This window comes from Ptychodera flava, chromosome 11 (assembly GCF_041260155.1).
Source record: "Ptychodera flava strain L36383 chromosome 11, AS_Pfla_20210202, whole genome shotgun sequence".
Taxonomy (NCBI): Eukaryota; Metazoa; Hemichordata; class Enteropneusta; family Ptychoderidae; genus Ptychodera; species Ptychodera flava.
This window is the reverse complement of record NC_091938.1, coordinates 18728323-18743165: the sequence shown is the minus strand read 5'-3', so window position 1 is coordinate 18743165 and position 14843 is coordinate 18728323. Positions and strand designations below refer to the sequence as shown.

Below are 14843 nucleotides of genomic sequence, written 5' to 3'. Positions count from 1 at the left end.
TCAGATTCCCTCGCCTATTTCACAATTGTCTCTCAGTATTTGATGGCAAAGCTCGGTAACTTTTACAGAACCATAGTTTACACGCGTTGCCAGGGTGACTGGCTGATTACCAAGATGTCATTTTGTAAGGCCATGGACTCTGTCACGTTCAGAACGCGACAAATAAGAAGTGAGCATGAATGGAAACGGACACGAAAACATGCGTTCCTGTATTTGACTACATCTGTCGATAAACATCTGATACGGCTATGGCAGCTACTTTTCACACCTAACTAGGGGGTCCTCGAGAGCATCGTTTCCAACGCTTACCCAGCTCTGCAGCTCTGCCGCTTAATCCTAACGGATGATGATTAAAACGGCTTGTGCGACGGAAGACGGTTAATGACTGGCATTTTGTGGCGACATTTCCACCGCCTGAATTCCTCGCATTTTCGGAGAGACGAGACTTGATCGTGTCCTGGTCTGGGACTGGCATTTGCCAGCTCCGCTTGGCAGGTAAACACTGCGTCCGGGGGAAAACACACACAGCGGAATCGGAGAATCGAGGACACACTAGACTGGCAACGTCCACTTGAGTGCCACAACTACCAGCTCGAGCAATCAACTGACACTTGGCCCTTTCCCGGAGGAGATCTCCACTCTGGTAAGACGAGTGCTTAACATGATATACACGCCTTAAAGGCATTACAACAGACATGTTACAATCATGACCTTACGGCAACTACCGCCATCATACCCTGTACTTTTTTATTTATACTGAAAACGAATTATTCAACATCCTAACATCATCAGCGGACGCGTACGTCCCGGATAAGCTTATGTGCCTGGCATGGGGTGTGCGAAATAAATAGCTTATCCATATATACGAATGTATGATTTTTTTCAATCTTTTGGAATTCGTTATTCTGGTGTGTCTGTGCTGGAAAAAGGTGATGTTTCAGACATGTTTATCGCCGAAACACGGCACGGTAAAAGCGAATCCTATAGACCCCCCGAAGTGAGATACAAGCTTTACATACATATGTGTAAACTCTTGGTAGTAACTCCATTGATGAGGATGAAAGAAAACAAGGATTTAGTCGTCCATGATGACGCAGTGTCAACCTTACAACACACCTCCTTCCAAATGAGCTTTTCAGATTAATATCTGGCAAATATGTCTAAATGTCTGGATGCTTCGCGTATATGGACAGCAGTGTATTTTCCGAAAGCCCCAATGCCATACTCTTCGATTTAAATGCATAGAGTCTAGTTTTTACGACATAAAGAGGGCGATCTCTGCCCTTATGTTATTTTAACATCAGCGTTAATTTTCTCAAATCAATTGCAATTACACCAAACCCCAAAAGCTTCACTGCGGTAATGTATAATTATGTGTGTTCAAGAATCTCAATGAGAATCCAAAATGGGCTTTCAACATGTGCTCTATACAGTACCTCCTCAGTCAGTCATCAGTTTTAGTTCAAAATTTTTGCTTTTTGATTTTCTGCGTGCTAATACTGTGACGATACACGCATTTTCCCGACTACCGTAACCGATATTCTCGCTACAACGATAATCGAGTGTCATTTTAATGAAAGCTGGTCTATTCATTGTGATCATGTTACCCGAGTGTCTCTTACAATATTTATTTCAGATAGAATGACAAAGGTTTTATTTACACGCGAATGTTTACAATGCTTTTCTGGTTTGTTTTTTGAGTGAAGGCAATAGTTAATGAAAATCGAAAATCTATCATTTTGAACTTATTTTAATTTTTCCCAAATCAACACGGTTAGCGGCCATCTTGAAAGTCATTATCAGTAAGTAAATTTTAGGTAATACATTTTTACTCTTAAAAACTTATCTGGAAACCCGTGATTCCATTCTCAATAATGAATTGTAAATTTTCCTTTGGCAAGGGGTGATATAAAAGTTAAGAACTTTCAGTTTTCTAGGTGCGTTCTTTACTAAAAGCTGCCAAGAAACCCCAAAATCACCGTCTTTCGACAGACAAGTGGAAGGTATCGTCCAGCTAATGTCAAAATGATAAATGGATACAACAATTCTACGCTCCTATGAACAAAACACGTCTGTATTGAATTCACAACCCTATCAAAGTTGTCCACAGATATTTCTGAATCACATACAGACGCAACAGACCATAACGAAATCAGGAACGCGTTTCCGTAGCGACGTGACGCAATAATAGGCTATCAATAATTTGTGCCCCACCTTGCAATTCCCGCGTGTATTGAATGTGCCAGCATTTCGGTTTTTTCATCTGCACATCTGATACACAAGGCTATTCCCCTGCCACGCTGTGCGTGATATTCCGAGTGTAGGCCTGCGGGCGTTACAAGTTCTCTCCTTACGAGGGCTGGCAGGCCCTGGATCCCATGGCATCAAAAATAACAACCAAATCACGCTGCAAGTATGTATCATGACGGGCTTTTGTGCTGTACCATGTAAGAGCTGGTGCAGTATATCTGCAAGCGTTGTCAAATCAGGGCTCCTCAACAGGAGTTTCTGGTTTTCGTTTCATCAAACATGTCTTGACAAGTGTTGAGCATTTTATCCCCATGTCTCGTCACGCACTACAAACCGGTTTTCAACCGTATGCAAGGCATATTTTTAGTAGACCTAAGCCAATTAACGCGACGTGGTCCGCATCTTCTAGTTAATTCTAGCAGCATCTTGTGTTGGCTCGTATGTCCGCAGCCCTCGTTTGTGTCTCTTTGCGCACACATTACCATGTCCGGAATTTCGACTACGTAAATAACGTGTGTATGCATTTTCTGAAGACAAATGCGTTTACATGTAAGAGGGATCCTGAATACAGCTTTGACGATGTGCTGATTGGTTTCCTGTCATGTCCAAACTGTCCAAATACTTGACACCCCACCGCCTGTCGTTCAGAAATTTTTCAACCGATTAGAATTTCTGAATCCGAATTCCCCATACACATCTTTCAACAGTTGCAGCGGCATTCCTGTTGTTAACAGTGCCTTGTGGGGAGACCGTGTCATAACAAGGTTATTAGCCAACAAGAAAATAAATATTTGCGGCGAGCCTCTGCGTCGTTTTCTCCTCATCTAAATTTTGTTCAGATATTCTGTAGGCGACACTGCTTAAGAGAAATCTCAAGGTCAAGCTATCCATGCAGGGGTTAATTGCGTCCTTGACGTGCGATAAATACTCATGTTTAGGTTAGGTCGTCAGCTTTAATAGATTAAATACATATAATTATTTAAAATGGACTCTGATCACTTACCTATCAAAATTCTGACACTCCCATCGGCAATGAATCATAAAATTATATACGCCAGTTCCTAATCACAATTTCAACAAAAGCAACGGTAAGATTTATTTTGTGTCGTGCAATCGTTGAATTCATAATTGCAGCCTCGTTCGCGACATCTACATTTAAGATTACGATATTCTGGGTTGAAAACGTAAAGGTAATTATTGAAACGAAATAAAATATCTTGATTTTTCACTTCGATTCCTACCTACCTACCTACCTATACATACATTCATACGTACATACATACATACATACATACATACATACATACATACATACATACATACATACATACATACATACATACATATACATACATACATACATACATACATACATACATACATACATACAGACATACATACATACATACATACATACATACATACATACATACATACATACATACATACATACATACATACATACATACATACATACATATCAGTTTGTGTGTGTATCTGTGTGCACATATGTACAGAGTAGATACGGGAATCACTATGTTGTAAATAAAGGTACATATAAGTGGATGTGACCTTTTAAACTTCAAGCTTTGATTTTCATTTCGAGATTTCTAAACATCTATCCACTTAGTGTTACATTTTATCTTTGCGGTTGTTGCTTTGTGGGAAGCTATACGTCGAACGTTGAAACGTGTCAAGAAATATGTTGATCTGACAATTGATCTGATGTAAACATTATAACAAGTTGCCAGGATCATGTCGCAAGTCAGTTTCGAAGTGTTGATTAAATTCGAAAGTTTACCAGCAGTCAACTGCTACCAGTTGCTTTGGAGTCACCGTGGGACCTGGCACGTACGTCGGCAGTTTGGCCATCAAAGCTGCGCGAATCGTAAGGCCAAAGGGCCAGTTCAACGGACTCTAGCGAGCTGTCAATGGTTGTAAAAACCGATAGCTTCACCAGTGAGCGTGAACACTTTTCCGGCGACGTGATAGTACTCGATAAAAATCATGCTAACAATAACCTAACATCAACAGAAATACTCAAAGGTATTGTATTATGTGTTTTAACGCTTTGTGCATTTCTTTGTGCATTTGTGCATTTCTAAGTAAATCCATAGACTACTGTCTATGGTAAAGCGAATTTTCAGACAATTGCTTGTACAGGACTCATTATAATATGATCGTAACAGTTATCGATTAATTGATAAATGTGCATAGTATGAAACATATTCCGTAGTTTCACAAAGGCACTTTTTGCGATCCCTGCATGGGATCACCCTTGTTCTAGTATGAAAGATGATTAAGGAGTTGTGATAGCCTTTTGTTTTCCATTGATATTGTAATCTAGGGGGTAAATTTTCTGATGAGACAATCTGGTGCCAACACAGGCCGTTAAGAATCTTCAAATTCATCAAAAGATCCCGCCATACTCATTATTTTAAAGGTTTTTTCCTTTTACTTTCAAGTTGCTTTGTGCCTAATCCTAGTGGAAGATAGTTTGTTATTCTGTTTTTGCTTACAGATGTAAATCTCGTCATAATGTCAAGCGCAGAAAATCAATTGTACAAGAGTCGATTTACTGAACATCATAGCCGTAGTTATTATAGCTTGCGGGCCGAATAGAACACTGCCCTAAGTGCAAGGTCAAAAACAAAGACCTCATATCCAGAGCGGAGAGTTCTGACGTGACGGAAGATAGCCCGTGTCATCTTCTAATCTAAAGTGTTTACACTGTGTCTTTCACAGATGCATGTTTTATGCGGGTCTGTGAATTCTATGCATCCACAAGATATCCCATTTATGCAGGTACTCAACCAATGGGGCAAGAAATGGCTATGGCGATTCGTTATGGGAATCGTTTCGCCGTGTGACATTGAAATCTGACTGCTTGAATGGGCGTTGTTTGGACTTCATCAGTATCACATTCCGATGTGATATAGTTGCGGAACGTTGCAGCCTTAGACCGTAGCGGGACATCTTATCGTTGAAATGTGAGTTGTGATCAGCCATTTGTTTAGAGTTCCACAGTATCCCATCCACAGAGAAACAGTTTCCTCGCTTTTTTCTTAATTGAACTGAGCTGAGTAAGCTACTGTTGCGTTTTGCATAGGGTGTCTACTATACAAAGTGGATAAACAGCAGAGAAAAGTAAATTCCACAAGACAAACACAGACAACCGATCACACTGTACGGGATGACCTATCGTGCGGGGGTCATGCCGCGGCCGTGGTTGGAATCCTGTGTATCTAGTGACATGGATGCCTTTAGTTGGCAGCCGTTATCAATATGGATCCCTGTCAATGTCAAGTACATTTCTGCGCAGGCGATTTTACTGTACGTGTGAGATCTAAAAAAGCCGTAGAGATCACAATTGCTGATCTTGTTTCATCTTGCAAACCCAACAGTCATCCATTGAAGACAGCACGTTCTTTTTCTGCGTTTTTTTCACGAGAGCACATGACTTAATTACTCAATATGCTGCGTCTTCCGGCTGAAATTAGATTTTTTTCTAGGTACGGACAGTGTATATGCTTACGTTGATGGTTTGATGAATGTGGTTAGGCAATCTAATTAAATTCGCCGAGTTATTTTCAATGGTTATACATAGGATCGGACTGGTACTGGCTGTGCCATCTTTACTGCAATTAATACGACTATTCGTGGTAATGATACTAATTAACATAATTTATTCATTCTTCAATCTCCTGAAACTAAATCACCTCATTGTTTTCTGAAAATTAAATTTCTGTGCATTTCGCTTTTCTCTGTTCAATATTTGCCCACATTTCTATATTTCTAACATACTGATATTACTCAACGGAAAAGTTTGTGGTTCGAATAACAAATTTGGTGCGAAGTGAGGGTCGGTCGTCAACTGACGAAAATCGAACCTACATATTGTGCAGGATTTAGAGCACATTTGATTTGCAAACTTTTGATGTAGTATGTCTGGTCTGAAAAAAACAGTTTCTCGTTCAACTAAAAGTCGAGTGCATGCTGTTCAACTTTGCAACCGTCACTGTGGGTGCGATGTCCAAGTTTGTCGTTGGTAAATGAATTTGGTCTGGACAAGACTTCAGTTGTCAACTATAACACCGTAAACACGCTTTGTGTAGGCAAGACCAGTACCGCGTATTTCAATAGCCTCTTGATCTGGGTTGACAAATAAGAAAATATATATATATGTGTCATAGTCCATAACAAAACTGCTTAGATATTTTAAAACTTACCGTACTGTTGTTTTCAGTTTAATAATTCCACGTTTCAGCACACAGCGGTTATTTTTTCTATACCTGACGTGTCTGAAATAACCATGCCATTAAAACTTGGAGTATTCTACTCTCGAAAGTTATAGACAAACTCCAGAAATGCCAGAATTTGAAACTAAATCAGTTTTTTTTTAGAATGAGTGTGTAGACATGTATTAATTAAACATTGTGGGGAAGGAATGAAAACCATTTTACCTGACTTGCTGACATTACATAATTGTTACATCTTAACCCTGGTTATTGGCCACCGGTCACGTACGCTGTCTGCGAGCTGTGCTGTACTTCACCGCGAGGCCAGTGAAATTCATCAATTATTCATTAATGTGCTTCAGTAGAGATATTTTAGTGTTCTATTGTGCAATAATATGTAATAGCCGCCAGTATTTATTCAGCGTTTTCATATTAATTGACGCAGAATGACGTGATTGGGGGCTAAGATAATCGATTGTGGCTATGGATTGTATCTGAATCTGAATCGAAATTGAGGGTTAATTGTAACCTAAGGGTTGCATGTACATCTAGGGTGCGATGTCAAGAACTTCAAATCCTCCCCCAAATTGGTGATGGTATCTGTCGATCGCTTTATCACCAACGGCATGTATAACCCTCAGATGTATTGCTTTTGCAACCCCGGGGGAATGTGACATCATCACTGACAGAGGTGAGTGACCCTTGTCAAATGGTGCAAGTCTATGCTGCCGTCAAGGATTAAACGTTGTACGATCAACACGAATGCAAATTTCCATAACGGTCTACATGCGGGAGACGCGGAGGTTTTGCAGTCTGCTGACCAAAGATTACCACACAACTCGAAAACGCAAACACAAATTTCGGCTTTTATTTTGCCGAACGAAACTTTACGCTAGTCTCTTTAATAGCCAACAACCAAAAATCATAAATCTGGGATCACCGAGCAAATTTTTGATTAGAGCAAAAAAAGCGCGCCATTTACCAACATTTAAAATTCACAAGGAACGCCATTTTCCGTGTTACCTCTATTCGAAAATCTTGAATAATTGGATTTTTGGAAAGGCGAGCCCGTGAAAAATCAAATTTTACTGCAAAATTTTTGCAATTTTAAACAAGGAGTTTTTAAGATATCATGTGTTGATTATTCACTACAGCCAGTCTGCTAGTAAATGTGTGTGTTGAACGCCACATTAACAGAGGCAGGTCAGTCGCTAAATACTAGGTCCCCTGATAGTTAGACTTCCTTGTCAATCAGAATAGAATACATTGTTTCTATAATGAATCTGTGGCAATGAACAATATACAATCTACCTCAATTTGCAAGCTTCAATGCGTCGCAATTTACCTGTATACATCGAGATTTTAATCAATTCTAACGAACCATCACTGACCTTTAGACTCGATGTGAGACCGGTTTTGTTTGTTTATTTGTTAAATACTTATATCCAAGTTGTTGTTTAGTAAGCATGCACTTTGCGCCTACATTTATCGTAGATTACGAGTCGAGAAGACGGAACAAAGTTAGGCGGCGCTGTTCAGTTCTGGATCGCGAGCCTTCAATCAAAGCTATCGATAAGCAAACCTGCAAATTTGCATATCAATTTTATAGAAACGTTACTGGTAATCTGCGGAATAACCGGCTCATAGTTGTTATTTCCATGACCCCTCTCATGACCCTATATCCTGCCATCTTTGTCAGTATAAATCAACCAGTGTGACTGAATACTCCATAACTGCCTATCAACTCAGTGCGTCCTGCCACTGACAGTGTTTCTAGGCAGAGAAATTGCATTTTTTCTCTCAGCAAAATGTTGAATTTGAAGTCCATCATGCAAAAACAACACGACGTAAGGTTATAAAGGGGTCAACAAAATGGCACATTCAATCAGAAAATTCGATCGCATTATATACGTATGATGGAAACGGAGTTTGACATGAAATTACAATCCCCGGGCAAAATTTACTTAGAATTTATATTAAACAGATCAAAAGTGTCCATGGCGACGTAAAGATATTGGCATTACTTACTATTGGACCGCCATGCAGAAGTACACGGTTTCCATAGCCACTGAATATTCGGTTTTAAAAATAAATTTTATTTGCCTAAATGTTCATCATAACATCGGTGATTATTATTGTCGAGTGGGTTCTACAATGTTTCAATGATCTCAGTCAATGGTGCGCGGACGTTGTGTCCGGAAGGAGGGCACTTTCTTGGTGATATTGATTATTCTGTATAGAATCGGGAATTTCCGAATTTCGGAGTTAAGTGTGAGGTGTAAGCCATCACAGTATGCGTAGTTAGTGAAAATAGTAGGCAAGACTCTGATAGGTTACCGATCTAAGCCCGATGAGATGCAGCTCAAACATGTGTAGTCATTTTGCTGAGGGGGAAGTTATGGTTTAGGTAACACGCTCAGACCAATTGATCAGAGTGTATTACATCAACCACAGCTGGTATCATTTTGTCTTCGCTTTTCTCGGACAAATGATCAGTGTGAATGGCGCGCTTAATATGCAATATCGTGCCATGATTGTATATTTTACACAGGCAAAAGTTGCAGAGAAGTTTCCATTGGTCTAAACAAATCATGTGACATACAAGCGCTAATCATGTGCACGTATGTTGCCACATTGATTGGTAGCCCTCGGGGCATTTGCAACCTATAATATGTTGAGCATTTGGTATTAATGTTCAGGTTAAAATAATGTTCGACCGCTCAGGTGCTTAAAACACATTTTTAATAAAGTTTCTCAATTACACCCAGGGCTAAAATCAAAGGTACTGACAATCAAAGTACAATATGGTGCAGGGCTCTCTCTCTCTCCTCTCTCTCTCTCTCTCTCTCTCTCTCTCTCTCTCTCTCGTAAAATTCATCGCATTTCCAGCTCTGGATATCAATTCAATTATCGCATTCCGCAATCTGTTGAACCTGAGTCTGATACTACCCTACAGCTGTGCCGATACATGAAGAGTTTGACCGGTGGCGTTTGGCTCCAGATGCAAATGGATTGTTAAAATAAGTGCATGGTATATGACTGCCAATCGCACGACTACACACAAAGGACAGGCGAGTCGAGTATCGTTTGGGATAGTACTGGATAGGGCGCCTGTAGGGGCATAGAAGCCGGTAAAATAACTAAATGCAATCCGTCTGCACCTCAAATATGCGATAAATCATTACGGAAGTTTAAATATCGATTTATGGCGCATGCGTGGCATTAAAAGACTCGGAAAAGGGGAAATATATGGCCCTATCTTAGTCTGAGTGTTCGCCATAAACCTATGTGTTGGAGTGTACGCCATAAACCTATGTCATCACGCATTGTCCTTATACAAGCAGATGGTAGCATATATATAGAGGAGCTCTATGACACCAGTTGCTATGGCAATTCACTAATCGTTGAAAAAACCGCGAGTGAGCTGATAGAATCAGTCCTATCCGCGCTCTGAAACTTTCAACGATACTTCAATTGTCATCGTCATAGGAACATATGTATAAGCAACTCTTTCAAATGGGGTATGAAATAAAAGCGTCCAAAGCGTTAGCAATATTTTAATCTTTGAACAAGCCATAAAAAACATACATCAATCTACATTCTGACGAGGCGCAGGGCACACCATGGGCATTGTGACAAAAAGAAAATAAAACCATAAGGCTGTAAACTCATAGATGACCTTGGTTCATTCCACAAGTCTACAAGCCTAATATACCTGTGATATAAAATAGAACAATATTAGTAACTGAGTGTGTACGCATTACATTAGATTCTATGTATGTATGTATGTATGTATGTATGTATGTATGTATGTATGTATGTATGTATGTATGTATGTATGTATGTATGTATGTATGTATAAATGTATGTATGTATGTATGTATGTATGTATGTATGTATGTATGTATGTATGTATGTATGTATGTATGTATGTATGTATGTATGTATGTATGTATGTATGTGCGTAATTTACCTATGTATGTATGTACGTATGTATGAATCGACATATGCATTGTCTATCTATCTATCTATCTATCTATCTATCTATCTATCTATCTATCTATCTATCTATCTATCTATCTATCTATCTATCTATCTATATATCCGTGTATCTATGTATCTATGCATGTATGCACTGAAAGACATATTTTCGTAGATACATTGATATAAAAATAAAAGATACCGCAAGAAGCTTTGAACCACGAACTTGCTTGCTCTAGTAGTTCATCAAAGAAAGTACATTGTATTTTTCTTATTGTAAATGAGTACAATCAGCCATTCACCTGTGATCACGCATACACCTGTTCTTAGTTTTACCTTATCAGCCTATACCACCGGCGGATAAATCGAATGTCTTGCGGGCGTACAACACCCCGCTCAGTTCGGTTGATTGCATCGAGCAGTAAAAGCGAATGTCATTTCAGCTTGGCGGTCACCCTGTTCCATTTGGCAGACATGTACGTGTATTTGGCTTTCAGAGAAAAAAACGACAGTGCGAATATTGAATAGGTGAAATGACATGGCAAACATTTACAATGATCCTTTACCTTCCCGGGCTGCCATTCACGTTGTATTATGCGAACGAATCGATGTGATGAATGGTGTGATCGTAGGGAAATGAACGAAGTGTAAAGTACACAGGGATGACTGATATGAAGCCAGTTCACCTGTCAAGGCGGAATAGATTTCTGTCATTTTCTTTCCTGACCAAATTAGGAAATTAATACAGAGGCAAAGATGATGTTACTACTGCCACATGGTGAAAATTCAGATTATAGCAAAATCTGCCCCAACAGCTGTAAAAAACACCCACGGTTTTGCAGGAACAGTTGTTGACAAAAAATTGAAGTAGCCCAAACTCTGAACAAAAAAGCAAGACAAGAGAAAACTCTGGTCCAAGTCATCGAAGAATGATCCAGCGATAGGTGTGCATGTATTGACTTTCTGTTCTCATGCTAGGAGATGTTGCAGGGAAATATCAGAATGGCCATATTTGAGCGAGTCATTACGATATACTGGATGTTCCGAAATTACACGGGAGGGGAGAGCAAAAAAAAAGACGACAAAATCATTTGCGATTATAGAAGCCTATGACAAACATTATCACGTAGTTGAATAAATGTAAGTTTATCGCGTAGCTAACCAATATGTCATACGTACTGTCATCTAAATTACAGCAACTAGGTCACTCATTGTGTAAGACTACAATACCCAATGGAGACGTGTCGTTCCCCTTCATTGTCTGCAAAACCTATTTAAAAACGGAACGATAAAACGCCGCTTGTTTTCTCAGTCAACATTTTATTGCAGTTTCAATTGATTTTACTGATATTCTCAACGCGCATCCATCAAACGCATTCAGGTTTTCACTTAAGCACCAGACGGTTCGCCGTTTACAATTTACTTTTGAAATAAAAGAAGCGTAGCACTTTTGCATCACTTAACCGGTGATCACGTGATAATGTTCATAAAAGTAGTATTCTTAATAGCGTCTAAAGTGCAATTGACAGCCGTAATTACAACTGCATTTTCAGCGAATAGAAGCTCACAAACTCACAACCGGTATGCGTACAGTTGCGATACATCACCGAAGTTTCGATGGGGCTTGTTGCCATGGCAACATCTGCTCTGTCTATATTAAAAATGTGTCGCAAATTAATACTACAGCAAATTTACCCAAGTTACACCGTTATCTGAATTTTTGCCGAAGATTTACAAGTTATCAAGTTTCGAAAAATGAGAGAAATTCATTTCTTTTTGGCGTAATTACAATATAAATGTCAACTTGGCGTTAAATTGAAGCCTTATTCTCGTTACATAATCGAACAAATCATGCAAATTACGATCGCTGCCGTGATCACAAAGGCTCGTCCAATCAAATTACGTTTTTAATCTTTTCAATTTCCTCGAAAATCTGACAAGTCATTATCGACACACCGAGACGAGCGTTGCTGTCTGCACCTTGTTATTTACATTTTTCATTTGTGACAAAATGAACAAAGAATTACAAAGGAAAAAAATCACTAAAGAATTATATGCTGTCGTTTATGTTTTCGCCTATCAGCTGAAAATATTCAAATTTAAGGTATGCAAATATTCCAATATGTCACTAGCATTAGAAATTTGAACGACAGATACGGCGATCTGTTATAGATTTCCAGTTTTCATGTCCCTGACCCCTGACTCCAACAATCTACGGCGCGATCACCCCATCCCAGGAGAGTGCCTTGTCATACGCAAGCAGGACTGCGCAGTAATCCAAAATCGATCTCCCGCGGACCATTCTCATCGGAAAAGACAATACATCCCTGATGAGAAATGAGCCCGTCAGTGTCGGGCGTCATGGCGACTGGTAAATGACTAAGCAAATATTGAAAGTGAGATTCTTCAATTATCCATATATACCCTTCTTCAGAATGTGTATTATCTTAGTATCGTTTATGTCATCAGGCCAAAAAGGACAACTTAGACACACTGAACGTCCATTATTTCTGAAAATTTGCTCACGTTGTTTTGAAGAGAGAATCGAAGTTAAATGCATTGACTTCAGAACCACGTGGGCGACGACCTTCTTTTTCACCATAAAAACCACAAGGAAGGACTAAAGTTAACAGAAGACAGCCAGAAGTATTTTTTTAACAGACTCGTTTCCTCATTGCGCGGTAATGGACAACTATTGTTATGTAATTAACGAATGCAATATTCGACGATGTAACAGCGTCAAGTATATGCTTGCCCCGGTGTCGCCAAGAAAGTCCAAACAGAAGACTTTTTTGCTGCGTTGTAAGCTTATGGCAAAATCTGGCAGCATGGCATATGTCTCTCGATTCGACTTCTCACTTGCTGTGTACTCTAGAAATTAATGTCTTTCGGTGACTTTTACTGAATACTCTGCAAATGTGTATTTTGTAACACGGGATATAATGGGGAAATGGCCATATTTGATGGGTTTGATGAAGCCGACGTTACATGTAGCACAACGTAATTATTTACGAGTACCCCTTCTTTCAATTTGACACACGATTTTTTCATCTGACTCTTGAAATGGTCTCCCTCCGTAACATTTTCTCAATATTCCACGAGTACATATTTTTTTACCTGCTGTCATGGGAAAACGACAAGATTTGATGGGTTTGATGAAGACGAAGCACGCACTACACCCAATACCCCGCGCGCTCACACACAACTGCTGTAACACTATGTAGATATCAAGAAAAGGCCTTGGATTTATTATCCGGCGTTGTCTCGCATACATCATGAAAACAATGGCGGCCATTTCTACCATTCGTTAAACTTTAACACTGAAACTCTTTAAAGGGCCAGTAGCTGTACCTTTTGGTGAGCTTTCCCTGTATTTAGGTTTCATATGAAAAAAAAACAGATTCTTGCTGTACTCCTGAAAATCATGACGAGATACACAGTGTCCAGGTTGTCAGCTCAAACTATTAATTTGCAAACTGCAGTGTTTTATTGTTCATATGTTAATTCTGGTCCGGACTACAGTGCATTTTACACACATGGACGCCATTTTAACAAGCTAAATAGTGCGTGTTTTGGATGTAGTACAAGAACTGGCAATTGATGTACAAGCAAATATACTGTGAAAATATCAAAAGTTACGACTGGGGGTCTTTTGATTGAACAACCGAACGTTCAAATATCGATAATGCTGAACACTTTAAAAAAAGCGTTTTTTGACCGTAATTAAGGTAGGAACGAAAGGATTAGCGAAGCAGTTTTAGTTGGAGTGATGCATTTTTAAGTACTCCGAACCATGATAATTTCCAAGAAGGAGAAAGGAAAGCCCATAATGACTCGTGGAACATCGAGCTCTGTTAGCGGACCCCATCCTATTCACATAATATGTTTGATTGCAAAGAATAGCAAAAGGATCCTATTTCGAGTATTTCTGAATCTCTAGTTTGTATCTTTTTTGCGATAAAAACATATCATGAAACCCATTGTTTGGCCCAAAATTACATGTTTGCGCAACATATATTCAACAAATTTGGTTTCCCGCCATGGATTTTACCTAGTTGAAGCGATCTGTCAATTTTTACTCATCAAGCCACCGATAATCCTATTGATCAGAATAATGTAAACTATAGTAATGTCTACTACTAAAAAAGGATGGCCCGTAGAAACAATTTCTTAATCGTTTTGGATGTGGAAGCTAATATGCTCTCAAATTGCTACATCGTCATCTTACGTTGGTATTACACGACGAGAACAAAGGATGTAATTTTTCATCGGAGATGATTTTGCCAGAAAATCTGAAGAAAGAAAGGTTTCTTGTAACGTGTTCTTTGCCATTTCAAAGCTTCATAAATGTATCAAGCATTTTTCGACCAAAAC

The 14843-nt window shown here is 39.2% G+C and overlaps 1 protein-coding gene across 2 annotated transcripts in view; it reads left to right on the top strand.

Annotated features, from left to right (window-relative positions):
* Positions 1-269: 269 nt before the first annotated feature.
* The window catches only part of LOC139143709 (metabotropic glycine receptor-like), a 102792-nt gene continuing 88218 nt past the window's right edge, over positions 270-14843 (top strand). Inside the window, exon 1 of one of the 2 annotated variants that reach the window (XM_070714243.1) lies at positions 270-643. The gene's annotated coding sequence lies outside the window, so the exon portion shown is untranslated. Of the gene's footprint in view, positions 644-5085; positions 5241-14843 lie in introns of those variants that run through there. The other variant, XM_070714244.1, reaches the window with a different exon arrangement.